General features: G+C 35.3%; 1 protein-coding gene across 2 annotated transcripts in view; it reads right to left on the reverse strand.

The window, feature by feature from the left end:
- The window catches only part of DNTT (DNA nucleotidylexotransferase), a 162,808-nt gene that overhangs the window by 31,454 nt on the left and 113,531 nt on the right, over positions 1-17,823 (reverse strand). The window lies entirely within an intron of this gene.

Raw genomic sequence — 17,823 nt, forward strand, 5'->3', positions numbered from 1 at the left:
CTATTATGGGGTCCATCAGTGTTCTTTTTTAAATAATAATTTAAGCTTTTTGATGTATTTCCTCTCTTTTATGACTAGATACTACAGATCTATTTGCAGATGTTAAATCTCTCTCCATCTTCCCCTTAAGTCCCAGAAAAGAAGGTTTTAGTCATCTCTGGATGAAAAAAAAAGCATAATCAAAATACCATGTTACATATTATGAATCCAGTGCAGTAACAGCAGATAAACTTGCCAGTCTGACTACCACAGGCTTAAACATTCTTCTTTGCTTTTGATGGACACTTTAATGTACAAAACCGTGATTATGAATAATTTTATTGTTTCTTTTAACAGCAGATATAAATCCTTTGAGTATTTTGCATTTTTTCTCTTTTAAAACGTAACAATGCTTTTTGCAGAGATTGAGACTCGTGGGGGGTTTTTTGAGGAAAGTTCATCCTTAATATGAGTAAAGCTTGTTTATTACACAATTAAATCCATGTGCACAAAGTTTAATTGCAAATGTCTTAATGAAAAATTATGTCATGACCTTTTGTTTTTCTCCACTGAAGTCTAAGAATTCAGATTGCCTTTCATCCACTTACCAAATGTTTTAAACTAAATTAGGTTAAGATGTAGCTACCATTTGAAAACAGGCAAAAAGCATATTATTGGAGTGTTACCCTTCAGAATTATAAAATGATTAAGAACACATGAAAATTTATCTTACAGTGCAGTTCGTCTGAGGATTGTAGAAGGTTTTCATTTTGGTCTAAATAGTACAACAAGAACTGCATACACATAGATTTATTGACTGTAATCAGGCCAGCCTCATGGGAAAGGAGCAAAGGAAGTATTTCTGCAGCTAGGTGCATTATGGAGGTGGTGGAGTAAGCACACAAAATCTGGAGTAGTAGCACCTAAGTGTAGCACATTTCCAAATGTTTTTCATGTGTTTATAGGAAAATCTGCTCTTGCTGATGTTCACAAGGGTATGTGATGTTATAGCTCAGGTGTGTTTCAGTCAACACCGTGTCAAGTATTCAGAGAATTTGTGAACTGCTATACAAGCAATGAAAACAAAAACTCTGCAAAATAAAAGATTTGCTTTTCTTTTTTTCATGAAATAACTTATTCTCTTAAAAGAGTGCCTGAAACTAAACCTGATTTCCTAAACTCGGAAATTTGTAGGAACAGAACTATAGGCAAACTTGTCAACTGCCATTTGTGTGACAGGAAATCTTCCAACTGATGGACAGTTGAACGGCATTAGCAGAAAGATGTAAGGAGATGAAAATCTAGGTTTTGCATTTGACAAGCAGTCTAACTCACTATAATGCAACTATTGTGCCATGTTTGCAGCAAAGTCAAAATTGTTTAAACAGGTGAAAATTATTTCAAAAGAAGTTTCAAACAAAACATCAGTCTAGGCTTAGAAACTGAACAGCAATTCAAAGTCAAGGAATCAGAAAACGTTTAGCATTCCATGTAACACCTTCTAAGTTGTTTTGTAGGATGCCATTCATTATCTCTCGAATTACAATAATAATGCAAAGCTCTTACAAAGCACTTTTTACTCAGATGTCTCAAAATGTTTTTTTTTTTTCAAAAGGAAGGAATTTCCTGTTCTTATCTTAGAGATGCAGAGTGGCATAGGAAAATTTGCCTAAAATTATTAAAAAGAAAAACAACAAAAAACCCCCAAAGAAATTAGAAGATGGTAGAATTGAGAGCTGATTCCCAATGCTTCCTCAACATAAAGAAATTTTAGGTTAACCACATCTAAAAAATCCTGCATCAATCCAGCCATAAAATCTCAGGAAACCCAAGGTATTTCACTGGCCATCTATTTTCCAAGACAGAGAGCATTTATTTAAATTGTTGTTTTTTGTGAAGAGAGTTTAAATCTCATACAAAAGCACACAATATAAAATATTTGTTATTGTCAGAATTATATTTCAGGTTCTTGTTGAACTAATACACATTGGATTAATTTCTGACTGAATCTGTAAGGCTGTTACTGGAACATTTAGTCTAATTTCTGCTATTACTCTTAAAAAATAAGTTATTTCATCCTTGAAGAAGGTATTACTTTCCCTAAAATAGAAAAAATAATGTAGTAAATGAAAAACCTGTATAATATATGTTGCTCACAGTTTGTAAATCATGCAAAAAGGTGCAGTAAAGTGTACATAGATTCAGACCATCCTTCTATTGAAGCTGAAGGGAAGGTGGCCATAAATTTCAGCAGAGTAGGGTTTTTCACACACACACACATATATGTATGTATGCATTTGTGTGTGTCCACATACAACCATACAAACATGAGTATTTATAAAAATACATAAAGGGCACATAGAAAGGGATAGTACCAAGGTGCTCTGTCCCCAGCTCAGAAAGTATGTAAACACATGTATTCCTAGCTAACTATATACCTAAATATTAGATATGACACAGGACTTGATCATATACAAGTTAAACACCATGGTCCCAGATTATGGTCTTCAAATGGGTTATGAAATCCCAGAATGGATCTAATGGAGTGTCTCAGAGATGAAACCTCAATCTTTTGTTCCTTCCTGAAGCTCACCAAGAGCACTCTGCAGGCTGCAGTCTTTTTCAAATCCCCCCCACATTCAAAAGAGCAAGTTCCTTGCACAGGGCTACAGACAGGCTCTACCATGATCTAGTGACTGAAGAGACTTAAGTAAGCATCATTTATTTAAAACAAAAACAAACACTTTCTTTGAAAAACAAACACCAAATTGATGCTATCACTGCCTGGTTTTGTCTTGCATTTGGTAGTCCAGTATTTAGTGCAGAGATTCCTCATCTTTTTATTGCCTTATTTTTCTCAGTTAGGAATATTGGCATTGGTCCTACTTCACAGGAGGCATCTCCCACAGTCTCCTCTCCTTCTGCCTTCTTCTGGGGTACAGTTCCAGGACCAGAGTTCAGAGATAGCCTTTGGGTCCATGCCAGTGCCCACAGGTTATTTACTTGTTATTAGCTATTGAATTAAACTCACTCAGCCAGGAAGGAGAACACCATTTGATGTTTACACAGCCAAGTTATTTGTCATTCACAGGTTGTTAAACACAAAACACAGAGTCAGTGCTTGGTACAGGAAGCAAAGTCTTAAGAGTTTTCCTCTCTAAATAGGCATCCCAGTCAGTACACGACATTGCACACTCTCTTTCTGGATCTACAAAGCTCCCATTTTTCACTTCAGGGTGGCATAAATCCATTAATGAATTGTGGGAGATGCAGGGATTTGATTCTGGCACACCACTTTTTATATACTCTAATCACAAGGATTTTATATAAAATTTGAGTAGTATTTTAAAAATAAAAAGAGCTGCAATGGCATTTTAGTAAAAATAATACACACCCTCTTAATGTGCATGAGAATTGCTCAGATCATGTCTACTTTCTAGGCCTCCTATAGGATGACAGTGATAATCTGTTCAGCTGCTACATTCTACCTGGTTATAAGCAGGATCTGAGAAATTACTTGCTTATTCCTGGAAATGCTGGGGTTCTGGTGAAACAGGAGCGTAGAGGCCCCCAGGAGCAGAGCAATTAGGGACAGGACTGGGGATTTCAGGTTTCTTAGGCTCTGAACCAGAAAAACACAATCAAGTTTTGGATTTTCTATTCAGATCCAATTACATCATCTTTTTCTTTTCTTTAAATCCAAACCTAAAGCCTTGCTAGAGCTATAAGAAAACCAGCCCCTTGCAGAACTGAAATTGCAGATTAGCTTTTGTCCTAATCATTTATTCAAGCTTGAAGACTATAAAAGACACTGCACTGTTAATTAACTGTGTTCAAGTCTTGGCTGACTAGACTTGCATAAAGCTGGTATATGCTTCTCAGTAGTCAATTAATTATCTTTAGGGTTGTCAGAATTTTCTTTTTTTTGTTGTTGTTATTAGATTCCAAGTCATCAAACATTACAATTAAAACCTAAACATATGAATGTGTGGCAAAGAATAATCATTTTGTCTGAATCTACAATGGTAACATCTGCATGATTTGAGATTTAAGACATTTGCAGCCCAGTGACTGGTGCAGTGATTCCTCATCTTTTTATTGCCTATAAACATTTAAGAGTAGTATGTGTGCAGAGTATTTTGAAATACCAAGATAGTACATAATGGTTAAGCCATACCAATGACAATTCTCATAAACTGACTTTAGCTAAGGAAAGATGGACTGACATTTCTCAACTACTCACGAAACTTCACTAATGGAGGAGGTTAAACCAATTTTTGCAGCAATGAGTTATGTGTCAAAACCCTGAAAAACCACTTACTAATCTTTTTGCTTACACAGAGTTCAAGTGGATACAGAAGATGATATTGTATTTCCACATGTGTTTGCATCAGGTAAAACTGTAAGCTGTTCTTAACCTTACAAATCCTTGAAGTGTGTAAAATACAAAGTAAACATCAACGGCTTATAAGAGTAACTGCATCTCCTGCTCAGGCATATTTCTAGGAAATATAGTCATCAAAGTAAAGTCACAGACAGTACAATAGCTTTGGATGGTTCTGTCAAAAATTATTGACATTGTATTGTACATAGAAATACTACACACTTCTCAGTGTTGCCAAAACATGTTGGACTTTGCCTGCTAACCAATGAAAGGTGTTTCTCCTTTGAAAGGTTGCAAAGTCCTAGATTTGTTCAGCACCATCTTCCCTACTAGCTCCCTTCAATTGTGAGGGCCTGTCTCCAGGAGCAGCCCCTTTCTGCAGCTATAGCCAGATGTATCCAAGTCTGCCACTCTTCACAGTACATACACTCAGTCCTGAGGGTTTTCCAGCTAAGTTTGCTGTACTGTAGTTTTCCTTCACTGGCTTCCTCTATTTCCAGTTTTCTTCTAGGTCTTTATAATTTTGCCCTACAGCATGATCCCTCCCTTTCTTCACAATATGGATAACTTATTTTTTAAAATATTTTATGCTCTACTGCAGTGACATTGTCAGTCTTGTCTGCTTAGCATTCAGAGACCATGGGAATAGTAAGAAGGAAAGCACAGATTTCAATATTTTTTTTGTTTCCCTGGCATTCTTTCCTAGCTTGATTTTACAGGCTCTGTATTAGACACTTTTTTCTTCTTGTGCACACCTCACTTATTCTTTTTCATTGACAGCTCTTTAAAATGTACCTGCTAGTTTTCAAGTTCTAGAATTATGTTCCAATGCACATAAAAGCCTTCTTTTATTAGACAATCCAACTGTTACCCTGCTGCGGAATAAACCAGAATGAATAGGATATTTCCTGGATAAAATTCTTCGGTGAAGTCCCTCAAACCATTGAAGTGATTAACTGAAGGACCTACCTGCAGTACTAGATGATCAGAAAAATGACTTTTGACTTTAAAACCTTAAACACTGTACTAGATTTGTCTTTAGTTTACTTAGGCTATTTGGTAATGGGTCACTGTGATGTTTTGCTTTACAGATTGTATTTTCCTGTTTTCAGAGGTTCACACTTCCTTCAAAGTGAGATTATAATACTTTTTACAAATTCACTTCTGCGTGAAAACAGTTTTCAGGTGATATGATTTATCTCAGATCCCTCCTTGTTGGCTAAATAACAAATGATTTGTCTGACTTCTGATTAAAAATGTAAAGGGAACTTTGCTGTTGGCTAGAAATTTTGGACTAGGGATCCAATTTAGTACCACACTTTCCAGGGTAGTCTAAAATAATGTTTCTTCACAGCTGCCATACTGTGCAGTTCAATTGATTCTCAAAATCACCTTAGGAAGAGCAGTTGAACATTCTTTTTGTGGAAGATGGCACTTAATATTCAGAAGAAGAAAAATATTTTTAATAGCTGCTCTGAAAGATCATCAGAGATGACAGTGGCCCACTGGTCCTGCAGTCTCAGAGTCTGGACTGGACAAGCTGGACAACCTGTATTTCTGTCTCTCAAAAAACACAGATAGAAAATTTCCAAATAATTTGGGGAGGGGGAGGTTGTTTGGGTTTGGGGTATTTGTGTTGTAACCATTGCAGCATAGCCATGACTAGATTTATTCAGCAAATACTATTCCGTATTCAGAGAAAATTCTTGTTGGCATAAAAGCATTAAAAGTGTTGAATGAGGTTCCATGTGTGTTAAACCCTTCAGTGTTTACACATGCATTCTGAACTTTACACATGAGAACACTGCCACTGACATCAGAGCCATTAATCACTTGCATGAAGTCAAGCATATATATTTAAGAACCTGGAAGAATGACAACTAACAGGTGCTCATTTCCAATGTATGATCAACCATAATAAATAATAAAGAAACATAAAATTATGTGGGGTTCCTGGAATTAAGCAAATTATTGCATATAATTAATTACATAATAAATCTTTAAATCATTCATTTGACTACATAGAATAAAGCACAGTGAAGCAGGGGCAAATAATAGTTAACAGAAACAGATCTGGCATAGATATTTCAAGTTTCTTTTATGTGACTGAACCTTTTATTCCTGTTAAAATTGTGGAAAAATATTAATTGTGGAGGAAGGCATATGAATTCTCAAGCATTAAACACTGGTTAATGTTCTGAATTAGTCTGATGAAACTGGATTGTATTTGCTGAAACAGTACATTTATGATAATATTCAGATGTTAATCAATGTCTTACCCATAACATTTGCAGCCTTTACACTGAATAACAAAAACCGTAACTCAAATAGCTTCCTGAGAATGATTGCTATGAGGAATGACAGCGAAAAAAATCAGTCCATCAGGAATTGCAATGCAACCAATATTTCCATAAAACTGGAAAGATTTTTTAACTATCACTTCCCTGACAATTTTATTGTATATTTGCATTTTGATACAGAAAGTTAGGAAAATCAGTAAAAGTAACCTCACACCAGTACTACATGGAGTTGGCCTTAGCATGTGGAGAGTCTGCACAAAATATCAGAGGATATAACTCCCTTCCTTCCAAAGAGCTCAGATTAAAAGCATTGCAGCTGAAATTCATTTGTATAGCAAGCTGGATACTAGCTAAGATGCTGGAACCTGACATTAAAAAAAAATGAAAAGTCCTTTATTTGTTGAAAGAAATATGGGAATTCATTATATATTAAATTAAGCATCATCATCTCTGCATTCTTCTTTTGGGAATTGCAGGGAGGACAGCTTCTAGACAGACATCCCCAAGTGATCTGAAAATATGTGAGGCTATTTGAATATTCCTTGAATATAGATGAGCAATATGCATAAACATCTAAGAAGAACAAATGCAATTGCTGAAGTGACGATTGTGTGGCTATGGAAAAGGAATTAAATGTTGCAGAAGATTACACATAGCTGAAGAAATGGAAAAATTGTGATATAGCATAAAGATCTTTTGTTTCAGCAGCAAAGAGAAAGCTTGGATAAGTAGCAGAATCACTCCTTTCAGACACAGCAAACAAATAATTTATAAGTATCATAAATGCATGTTCCTGAGGGAAAACCATAGTGGCCTCAGTGTGCATTCATAGTCAAACATGCAATTACAGCTCTAATGGAACATGCACACACATGCATATACAGTGCAAACACTTCTGTCTGTTCTGATGTCAATAGGAACGGAGTAATAGCTAAAAAAAAGTTAGAAAACTATATTGTGACAGAAAGTGTCTTCCAAATTACAATAAAATGTTATAACATTTATTTTATTTCCTCAGAAACTCTCAATTACATATTGTGACAAATACTGTAAAGAGTATTAACAGCATAAGTAGTAGCATAATACTGTACCAACCCACTGCTATCATAAATGACCAGCTAAACCCTGTGCATCACACATAAGCTGGTCTTCAAATCACTTTTAGCTTAAGCTAAAAGTTTTTCTTAATATTCAAGTCAGCTCCACATTTTCAAAACAACATTTAGATTCAACAATGTCAGTGCAATGGTGGTTCACATACATATAGAGGAGGTAGCAAAAAATAAATGCTCACTGAAGTGCAAAAGCAGCTCAACCAAAGTTAACAATCCAAAAACACTGACACGGAGAAAGCAGAGACAGTAGAATGCAAAATGCAATTGTTCACAAGCCTGACTTGCACTGTGCAGCAACTACTTTGTCAGCAAAGGGAGAGGGGAATAGGGAACATTCAGTCAGAATAAACTAGAGGCTCTCAAGCTTGCCAAACTCTATCATCAGCTTCATTTGTTCTCTCTGTACGTGATCTTTATACCTCCACCTTAAACATGACAAAGACATAAGATTGATGAGGATGCCAGAGGCAAGCTGCCATTTTATACTTCATCAAATTAGATAGAAGGCTTATCTATACAATTTGTCACAAGACATACTAAGCTTCCCAAAGATCACGCTGATTCCAGAACTGAAACTCAGGAAAGCCTTCAATTGCAGGACTGGGGTGGTAAATAGGAAGACAGAGCTGTAGAGATTATCAGTCCTTACGCAAGGACTAATTACAAGTCCTAGATGATAATTTTGACCACAGTTATTAAAAAATAACAACCAAGAAGGATCCTCCCATCTTAACATTGCAAATATCTGTGACAGTTGTTATTTGTGGTATTGCCCAGAATGAGTGAATGCCAACAGTCAGTCCCCATGTTTCAAGGTAAAGTAACACGTCTGAAGTCATAAGGAAAACAATAAACTCAGATCTGATCAGCGGTCTGTAGAAGATAGATACAGGTATGAGAATAGTTGGTTTCTTGGGATAATTTCTGCTCTCCTGATTGTTACTTGGATTAGATCATAATTGCCTTTGAAGGCAGTTTGACACTACTAGTTTCCAGTCAGTGTCAAAATTAATTCTCCTTTCTTTCTAATGCCACATAACTGGTAATGTATGATAAAACCCCTTCCAAGATGAAAATGTCAGTGTGGGAAGATATTTATACAAATATTTTGTAACTGGACTCTTATTAAGTCACCCTACTGCATTTGGTTTGCACCACCTGATAAAAATTGAGAGTTGAATATTTCTGGAAATCTAAACCCAGACTGACTAAGAGCCTGCATTCCATACCAAAGGAAATTCTGGAATTCCTGTCCCTTGAAGACTAATGCTTCCCTGATAGTACATTACAGTGCTCTTCTTTAATATCTGTGAGATGGTTTAATAGGATGCTGATTAATGTCTGAAATAGCAATAATCTAATTAAATTAACTGAAATAAATTCTGCCACCAGCAAAGACAATTAAAATTAAAACTGAAATAACGATATATTTAACAGACCAGATACCATTCAGTTATGAGAGATATTCTGACTTATTTCGAGGCAATTTCTGGGTAAAAAAATTGCCGTTGTAGATTTGTCTGCAGAATTTAAGAATAAAATAATTTAGGTTACAGTCTCTGAAATGAAAACATAGTGAAAACTAAGCCAGTGTTCCCCTGGGCAGCTATAAATCAGGCTTCTACAAAGGTCTGAATTGCCTAAGATAGCATAGAGCAGCTTCTTCACCCAACCAAGTAATTCAACATAAACCCAGCTTAACTATGTAAGTATTTGGCAAAGATTCACTGGTGTCTTCTCTGGAAAAGGTGATTAAGGGTGGATACTTCATTAAAATGCTATTTTTCTTGCCCAGTGTAACAGTAATTTTAATTCACTGGAGGCAGAACCCATTTTCCATGGCTGTGGAAGCTATTTATTTTATTTTTGAAGTTAATCCAAGTCTGCAATGAAGCAGCATTGGGAAAAATCCCTTTCCCTTTAGGAGCAGAAACTTTGTTTAGACGGCATAAGGGAATGTAACTTTAATACTAGGTACACAAAACAAGCACTTTTGGTTTTTCATTTATTCAGCAGGACACCACTGCTATTGCACATCAGCAGCTGCTGTTCAAGGAGACTTTGAGGGAAACACCTAACAATGCAGAGAATGAATTACTTAAAAGATCTTGTATCAAGTCAGGATAAAGAAGCAGAAGGGACCACATGTCTGGTTATTTCTACAAGTTTTGTTGTGAGGGTGAAAACCACTGAAGTGAAGAGAACCAGTGCAAAACCTGTGCAATACCACTTACGTTTACTTGAAACGTAATTTCACCCTCAGTGACTACATTGCCTCAAAAAAGTATAGTAATGCATGGTACTCATCTAGTCTCATTAAATGCACCTTCAAAGACCAAGTATGTCATGTTACGCTTGACTGTGTGTGTCTTTTATGACTCAAAAGGAACCCAGACAGTTTCTCAGAGTACAAGACACCTGAGCACTCCTCTTCTTGTCATGATAATGGGGTTTCTTTAAGCTTTGCTTTAACAGATATTGAATTTAATGCAATAAGAAGAAGACATAAATGAGAAAACAGTTATTTAACTGAAGAACTTAAAACTACCAGCAGTATAGCTAAACTTACACTTTCACTGATCTTAGAAAGCTCTATTAGATTATCTGCATTAAAATTATTTAATGGGTTAAAAATACTATAATGGAAAACCTTGAAAATATTTCCCTGCCTTGTAAAAGCAATGAACGGTGAATGCTGTGTTTATATATTGGCTTCTGTGTACCTTCAGCCAAATGGTTATTTCAAAGCATATTTGGTTTAAAATAGATCTATGTGAGGATTCTTTTATACACAGACATGTAAGAAAACATTATATTGTGGAACTTTATGGTAATTTTAAGAGAAGTCAAAATTTGAAGAACACATGGAAAAAAATTGATCACAAACAAAAACATTAAAAACAAACTGGTTCACTACTTTTGTACATATTATCTTGAGGAGGACCACTTTTATATTGGAGCTGACATCATATGGTATGGAATATCGCTTTGGTCAGTTTGGGTCAGCCGGTCCACTTGGGTCCCCTCCCAGGACCTTGCCCTTGACTGAGGAAGGAATGTTACAGTCCTGATGCTGTGCTCAAACAAAACACCGGTGTGTTATCAACACCCTTTTAGCTGCCAAGGCAAAGCACAGCACTGTGAGGGCTACTAGGGGGAAATGAACTCCAGCTCAGCCAGACTCAACATACCCGCACAGTAAATAAGTTATTTCACTATGAGAAGAGCATATTTGTCTTCTTTCCATGACATAGATGCCTGAATGTGGCTGTCACCAATTATACACTGATGTTGATAATTTATCCCTTTTTGACTTGCACAGAAGATGACTTTTTGCTGTTAATAGTTCTAGCCTCTCTGAATCCTCCAGCTGAAGTAAATTCACTATTCACCAACCAAAACAAAACTATGCTTAAGCTCTGAATCACTGCAAGTGCTGTCTCAATTTCATATAAATAACGCAACTGTACCTGGAAGCTCTCCATATAATTTCAAGCCCTTAAAGCTTATGAAATGTACCACACCAATCTGTCGCAGTTTTATTTAAAGTCATGAAGTACATTGCTGAAGTTTTGCTTTTGCTGTCTTGGCAAATCCTTTAAATTACACTTCATTTCAATCAAACATTTCAAATGACATCATATAAACTTCCTGCATACACAAATTTTGCAGAGTGCCAATCAATGACAAAACAAAACCTCTTTCAACACTGTTTGAAAAGATATACACTACAATAAGTATTGATATGGATTTGGGATCTCATATATTCAGCTGAAATTTGAGGTATGCAGATTAATTTAGTCTTAAAACATCTATCTAGTTTTGCATACGCAAACTCCACTGTCAGCATATTCTATGATAGCATGGAACAAGCTTTCTCACTCTCAAAAAACAGCCTGTAAGACAGTAGTACAGCATTTTTGGTTACTAGAAATTGTAAAATTTTAATTATTCTGAAACCTGCAGGAAAAAAGAACATATTCCAATGTGTAGAAAGTACTGAAAAATCAGGCTTGACTGGATAGAAGGTACATTTTTATTATTTATAAAAGCAGGCATCTCAGACTAGACCTGCTCAGACATCCCGAAATACCTAGTCTCTTTTGGTCTATTTAAAAGCCTTAATGAAGATTTTAGAACTATGCAAACTGTGAGACAAGGAAAATCAACTACCTCTAATTATGAGAGACTAAGAGATCAGTGTACTCAAAGATGCCGGATGTTTTAGTGAACATTCGGAGAGTATTATGTATTTTGGAAGAACAAATAAAGAAACCCAAACAACCAAACAAAACCACAAAGAAATTAAGGCAAGGAAAACTACCTCTCCCTCTATCAAACAATCAATATGAAACGATGAAAGAGAAGATTAAGATTTTTAGGACTGCTATCTGACTTCTTTGGAGATAACTGGTGACTGGCACTTTTCAGGACAGACTACCACAAACTGGGAAAGAGCTGGACCCTTCTAGATCTGGATTATTCATTATATATAGATATTGCTTTGTTTCAAGACCAGTTCAGGTGCAGTGTCCACATTCTGCTGGTGTTCTGCCAGGTAAGGAAGTTGGCCACAGTTGGCTGTAGATTAAAAATGTATTCCAAATGCCTAAAGGTACAACAGAATGGTTGAAATGCATTGACATTCTGGGATTTATAAGTCAGAAAGCTTTCCAGTTTTTTGTTTCCATCTCAGCTGGTGCATAATCTGCTCAGGTGCCACATTTCAAACAGCAATAGTTGCAAATCAAAACCTCAGCTAAGCGAGATAAATATTGCTAGAACAATAACTTAGTGAACTCTTCAACATCATTAATAATGCAGCAGAGAAAACAGAAAGGTCAGCTGCATTCAAATTATTTACTGAAATAAGGAGACGAAAGTCTGCATTTCTAATCTTGAAAGATGTATATTAAAAAAATGCTACTAGTAATACTTTTTTTTTTAACTAGAAAAAAAAAGATTTTGTCACTAAGGTAGTTTCCATTTACTAGTTTAGATTTCTTTTTTCCCAAGAGAAAATTGCTTGGTTCAGAATCACATTTGTATTTTAATTACTCAGAATCTTATAAATATATATAAGCTAATATATAAGATATTTTAAAGAATAAGGGGAAAAGTATTTTTCTATACAGATACTATAAAAAAATTAACAAATAGATTTATAGGAACCAATTTTGATGTATTGAACCTTTCTGGCAGTAGATTGAAAATGTGCATTGAATCCCAGTTCATTTTAATTTGCTCTTGCTAATTCTCTTGAGATTTTCAAAAGGATTATTCCCTTTGTCAGAGAAACTTCTATCAAAAAGTTCTTTTTCATGCATGTCTACTTCGGCACTTCCAAAAATCAAAACATTCACTTTAAACAATTCAAAACAAGATATTGATGTTCATGTGAGGAAGGAAACATGCCTTTTCAAAATGTCTGCACAATATTAAATGTTCAGCCTGGGTTTCACTTACTTGGCAGTGATGGGACAATCTGTAGAATCAACCTACCATAAAAATAAAGGTTTCTATTTGCTTCCTGCTCAGCTGTACTGGAAGTTATATAAACATGACAGTTTTTCTATTAAAATTCCTTGAAGTGAGAAATAGATTGCTTGCATCCACTGGAAAAAAAAAAAAAAAAGAAAGAAAGACAACCGAAAAAAGACATTCCCCAGAAATTCTAACATAAAATAGGATCAACACATCTGTTTGAGCTGGTGGTGTGATGGCTGAAGAGTGTAGATAATTGTTCACACATTTCAGTTAGTGAAAAACACATGAGAAGCCAATTTATGAAGCTGAACTTCCTGGCATTTTGTGGCAATAGATGTAATTCTACTAGAATTGTGATTACTTTAAGCTATTTTATCAATCTATTCTATCTAATGGTATATAATACACTAATTTCAATTTAAACATTTGCGTGGTTGCTAGCATACAGCTGCAGGATGGTAAGTTTGAGTCTAGCCTTTCTACTGAGATGTGAAAGTTTTACTCAAGTACTTCTGAAAAAAATATGCAGTTTAAACTTCAAGCATGTGTACAATCTCTTTAGTTATAAGAACATTGCCCTCTCACTTGAATTTTTAGAGTGAACTGTTAAATCTTTCCAGGACTGGGCTGGCATACAGATTTTCCATACACCTGAATACCCCTACAGCAAGTAAGGTAGGCAGGAATTTTACAGAAGTATAATCCAGAGAAAATGGGATTCCTCTCCTTTGATACCTCATTTGGATTTTGTAATATACTAATTTTGTCTAAGGGAAGAGGACTTTACTCTTAATCTATGGGATACACTGGGAAAACTAGACTTTTACAGAGAAAATAACATTTACTAATAAAATGAACGGATTTTACACCATAATTATGGTATAGAACAACTATGATCAGTTTTCAAACACAAACTGAAATTCTAAACTTGGCTACTTGGTCTACATCAGTGGTTTGCCAAGATAGCTGTATTGTGTGAACACACACGCTGTTAGCCAGCAATTCCCTGAAGCTGAAATAGTTACATCCTTTGGTCTAAAAACAAGAAAACAATTTGAACTATGCTATCAAAGGAACACTGCATCTCCACAGAGAAAGGCTTCCAAAATATTCTACAAGTATAAGAATACTTTCCTCTACGAGGAAAGCCTTTTAAAGTGTGGACAAGCCTGTCATTAAATCTAACTTCTAACTTAAGTAAATCTCTCCATTGTGAAATCTTGTTACCCTCCTTTACAAAATTCCCTTGCTCAGCTTCAAGATATGATCCTCCATCAGCCTAAGGAGCTCATGAAGTTGATTTAGTTTATTTAATTCTAAATTGAAAACTTCTCTGATTATTGCCAAACCATGGCAAGGAAATACTGTTTGAGATTGCAACTTCTTAGAGTTCTCTCTGTGCTCTTTTTCCTATATATATAAAATATTTAGCCATATATTTTCAAAGAGTCTCTCAAAGAACCAGTCATGTTATGTTTCTCTTAACTCTTGTTCTGACTTCTTTCTGATTATAATCCTGACTTTTTCAACCTGTACTGTTTTGTGACCTCAAGTAATGGGATGTTTGAAGGGCATCTTCAATATGTGTACACACTTAATTTTTTCAGGTGAAACTGTGAAGATACATTCCCTGGGTCACCATTTCTTGCCAGTTCAATTTCTCAAATAATCAGTTGAAACTATCCTCCTATTTTGTCATGATTCAGCTGAAATAATTGTCAAAGCTCTCACTAACCTTTTAGTTAGAATGTACCAATACACTGTTCACTTTTCATTTATGATATTAGAATGGTGGAGGTATGATCTGCATTGACTAAGTCTGGATGTAGTACTATTTATAGTAGTGATACAAATGAGTACTCTAACAACATCAAGATATTTCATAAGCAACAATGAAATGAGGATATTATATCCAATGAAGATATTATTACTAATGCAAACAAATTAGGTGCAACTGGATACAGAAACCACTGCAACAGGATCAAATAATCAGGAATGTCTGCTGTGTTTACCTACTAGAACTGTGTCTAGGTGTAAGATATTCCAAGATAAAAGGAAAATATTCTGCCTTCACTGATCATTAGCATAACATACAGAGTGTAAGGTTATTAGTTTGTGATTTAGCATGAGTTTATAAAGAAAAAGCAATCCATCCATAAGACTTTAATGGGTTTGGGGTTTTTTTGTTGTCCAAGATAGCCCCTAGTAGTATCACAGAACAGCTATCATACCTGATGGTTATAACCAAGTCTATCTTATCAGGTTTTGCTATTTAATGCTGAATTTCCATTCTTCAAAAAGATTGCTCAAAACATTTCTATCCAACTCTCCCACAGTATAGCAACAACTCATAATATATTCCACCATTCCCAAACTTAAAGAAACTACAAATACTATTTCTAACTATATCTTTTAATTCAGACATTTTATGTATGATTTATTGTAAACGTCTTTAGTCTTCTCCTTGTTATCCAACGTGTAGAAAATTTCCTGTCTGACTCATAACAAAAAAAAAAATCAACCATCAGTTGATTTTTTGATAACCCTCCTGGTTATCAAGTCCCCACACCACTAGCATGATCATGTCACACTTAATTAAAATGTTATGGCTACACTTGCCCACAGGGATCTGCAAAATGTATCCCCTGGTTGCCAGGTCACTGATGTTTGCAGCTTTTCTCATTATTATCTGCCAGGAAAACATCATTCTTAGCTTGCACTGTCAACCATCCTTACAGCAACTAACTAGTCTATAATAAACTTTGACTTCTCCTAAAGAATATATCGAAATAAGTAAACTGTGCTATAAATGTCCTGCTTTCAAGCCAGGTTTCCAGAAATAAAGCCATTTATTTCTGTACTGCAAATTATGCAGTACATTACATAGTATAATTAGAACTGATTTTTGATCTCTTGACTCTAAACAACAGGCATTTGATCTTGCAAACCCTGAACTACCTGGTGTCTGAGCCTGCAAAACCTTTTTGGAACCACAGAATATTATCATTCATCTTAGTAATTGTTGAGTAGAGTGCAAAATAGATGCCCAGACACACTTATGAGTAAAACATACGAAAAAACAAAATTACAGTAAGAAATATAATCAAAAACACTGATACATCAGAAACCTCTCAGAGGAAACAACATATATTCAAGAAACACTGCACACAAGACAAAATGTATTATTTCTATTTCACTTAGGCACAGGCATCAGAGTTCATAGGTAAGGAGATGCTTAAGTACCATTGTCTGAAACAAAAAAGAAAGAGACTCTTGTTTTCTGGTGCATTTAGAAGTGTCTGGTGGAAAGCTGGCTAAGCATCATTAGCACTACTCTGTCTTAACACATTAATTAAGCCTCTTAAGCACAGCCAGGCCCTATCCTTGGCCTATTAATGGTACCTTTCATCTGACTCTACTGCTTGGAACTCAGTGTAAAACTGCTGCCAGATTTTTGTTTCAGTTACCCTTTAAGCAGAGTTTTGATTCGATTTTCCTTTAAAAGGAATGCCGCTTTCTTCTGCATGTTTCTCAGTGTTACAGACAGTGTTACTATCTGTCTCTTCATTCCATTCCCACCTTGAGTGGCCTGGATTTTGTAAGGCATCCTGTTTTTAGCGGGTGAACTGCAACGAAATTATTTTATAGATAAAACGTAAGGAAAAGAACTACCTATCGAACTAGGCATCTCCATCTCATCAAGGCCATGTACGTCTGATTTGACCTCTTGTTCTTTATGTCTCTTTTTTATCTTATTATTTTATCTCAAGTCTCCCATCTCTTTTTTTTTTAATCTTGCTTCTTCATCATTCCCTGAATATATTCCACTATCTTAATAGTCTTCTCTGTACCTAATGCTCTATAACTTGTAGAAGATTTTTTACTTACCCGTTTTATGTAGTATCATGAATATATTTTCCTCTATAGCTATTTATTTGTGAGAGAGCTTGTAAGACTCTTAGTGCTCATCCATATACAGCAAATACTTTTCAAGTCATATATTTTAAATATTACACTTGAACATACTTCCCGGCCTAAGTATTAAAATTGATCCATTTAAATTCACTGGCTGAGGATTTCATAAATCAATGAATGATTAGCTGTATTCATGTCAAATGTTTACGAGAGACACTCCAATTATTGTGACTCTTCAGAGCAGCAATTCAAAATATGATGCCTTCCCACAATATCTGTGTAAAAGGCAAAAAACCCCAAACATTAAAATATCACTAATGACTGGAAAATATTTGCTAGTGCTTGATTTTGCTACAAATTCTGAGTGATAATTACAGCTGATAGTTTTATTCTCCCTCTCTCTCTACTCACTCAAACTATTATTTACACTGAGGGTTTAATAGAGTTTGTCAAAAAAATGAGAGAAAGGAGAAAGATTTATGTGGACAGTTAAATATAAAGGAGACACAAATGTTTTAATTCAAGTTGTCATTTCAATTTGTTGGCTAAAACCTGTATCAAAATATTTCAGTGATCTTGAAAAGGTATTGTGACACTTCACAGAGGTTTTTGTGCCTCTGACTACCTCTTCCATGATGCACAT

The sequence above is a fragment of the Manacus candei genome, unplaced genomic scaffold (genome assembly GCF_025592945.1).
Source record: "Manacus candei isolate 608988 ecotype Guabito, Panama unplaced genomic scaffold, ASM2559294v1 h1tg000050l, whole genome shotgun sequence".
Taxonomy (NCBI): Eukaryota; Metazoa; Chordata; class Aves; order Passeriformes; family Pipridae; genus Manacus; species Manacus candei.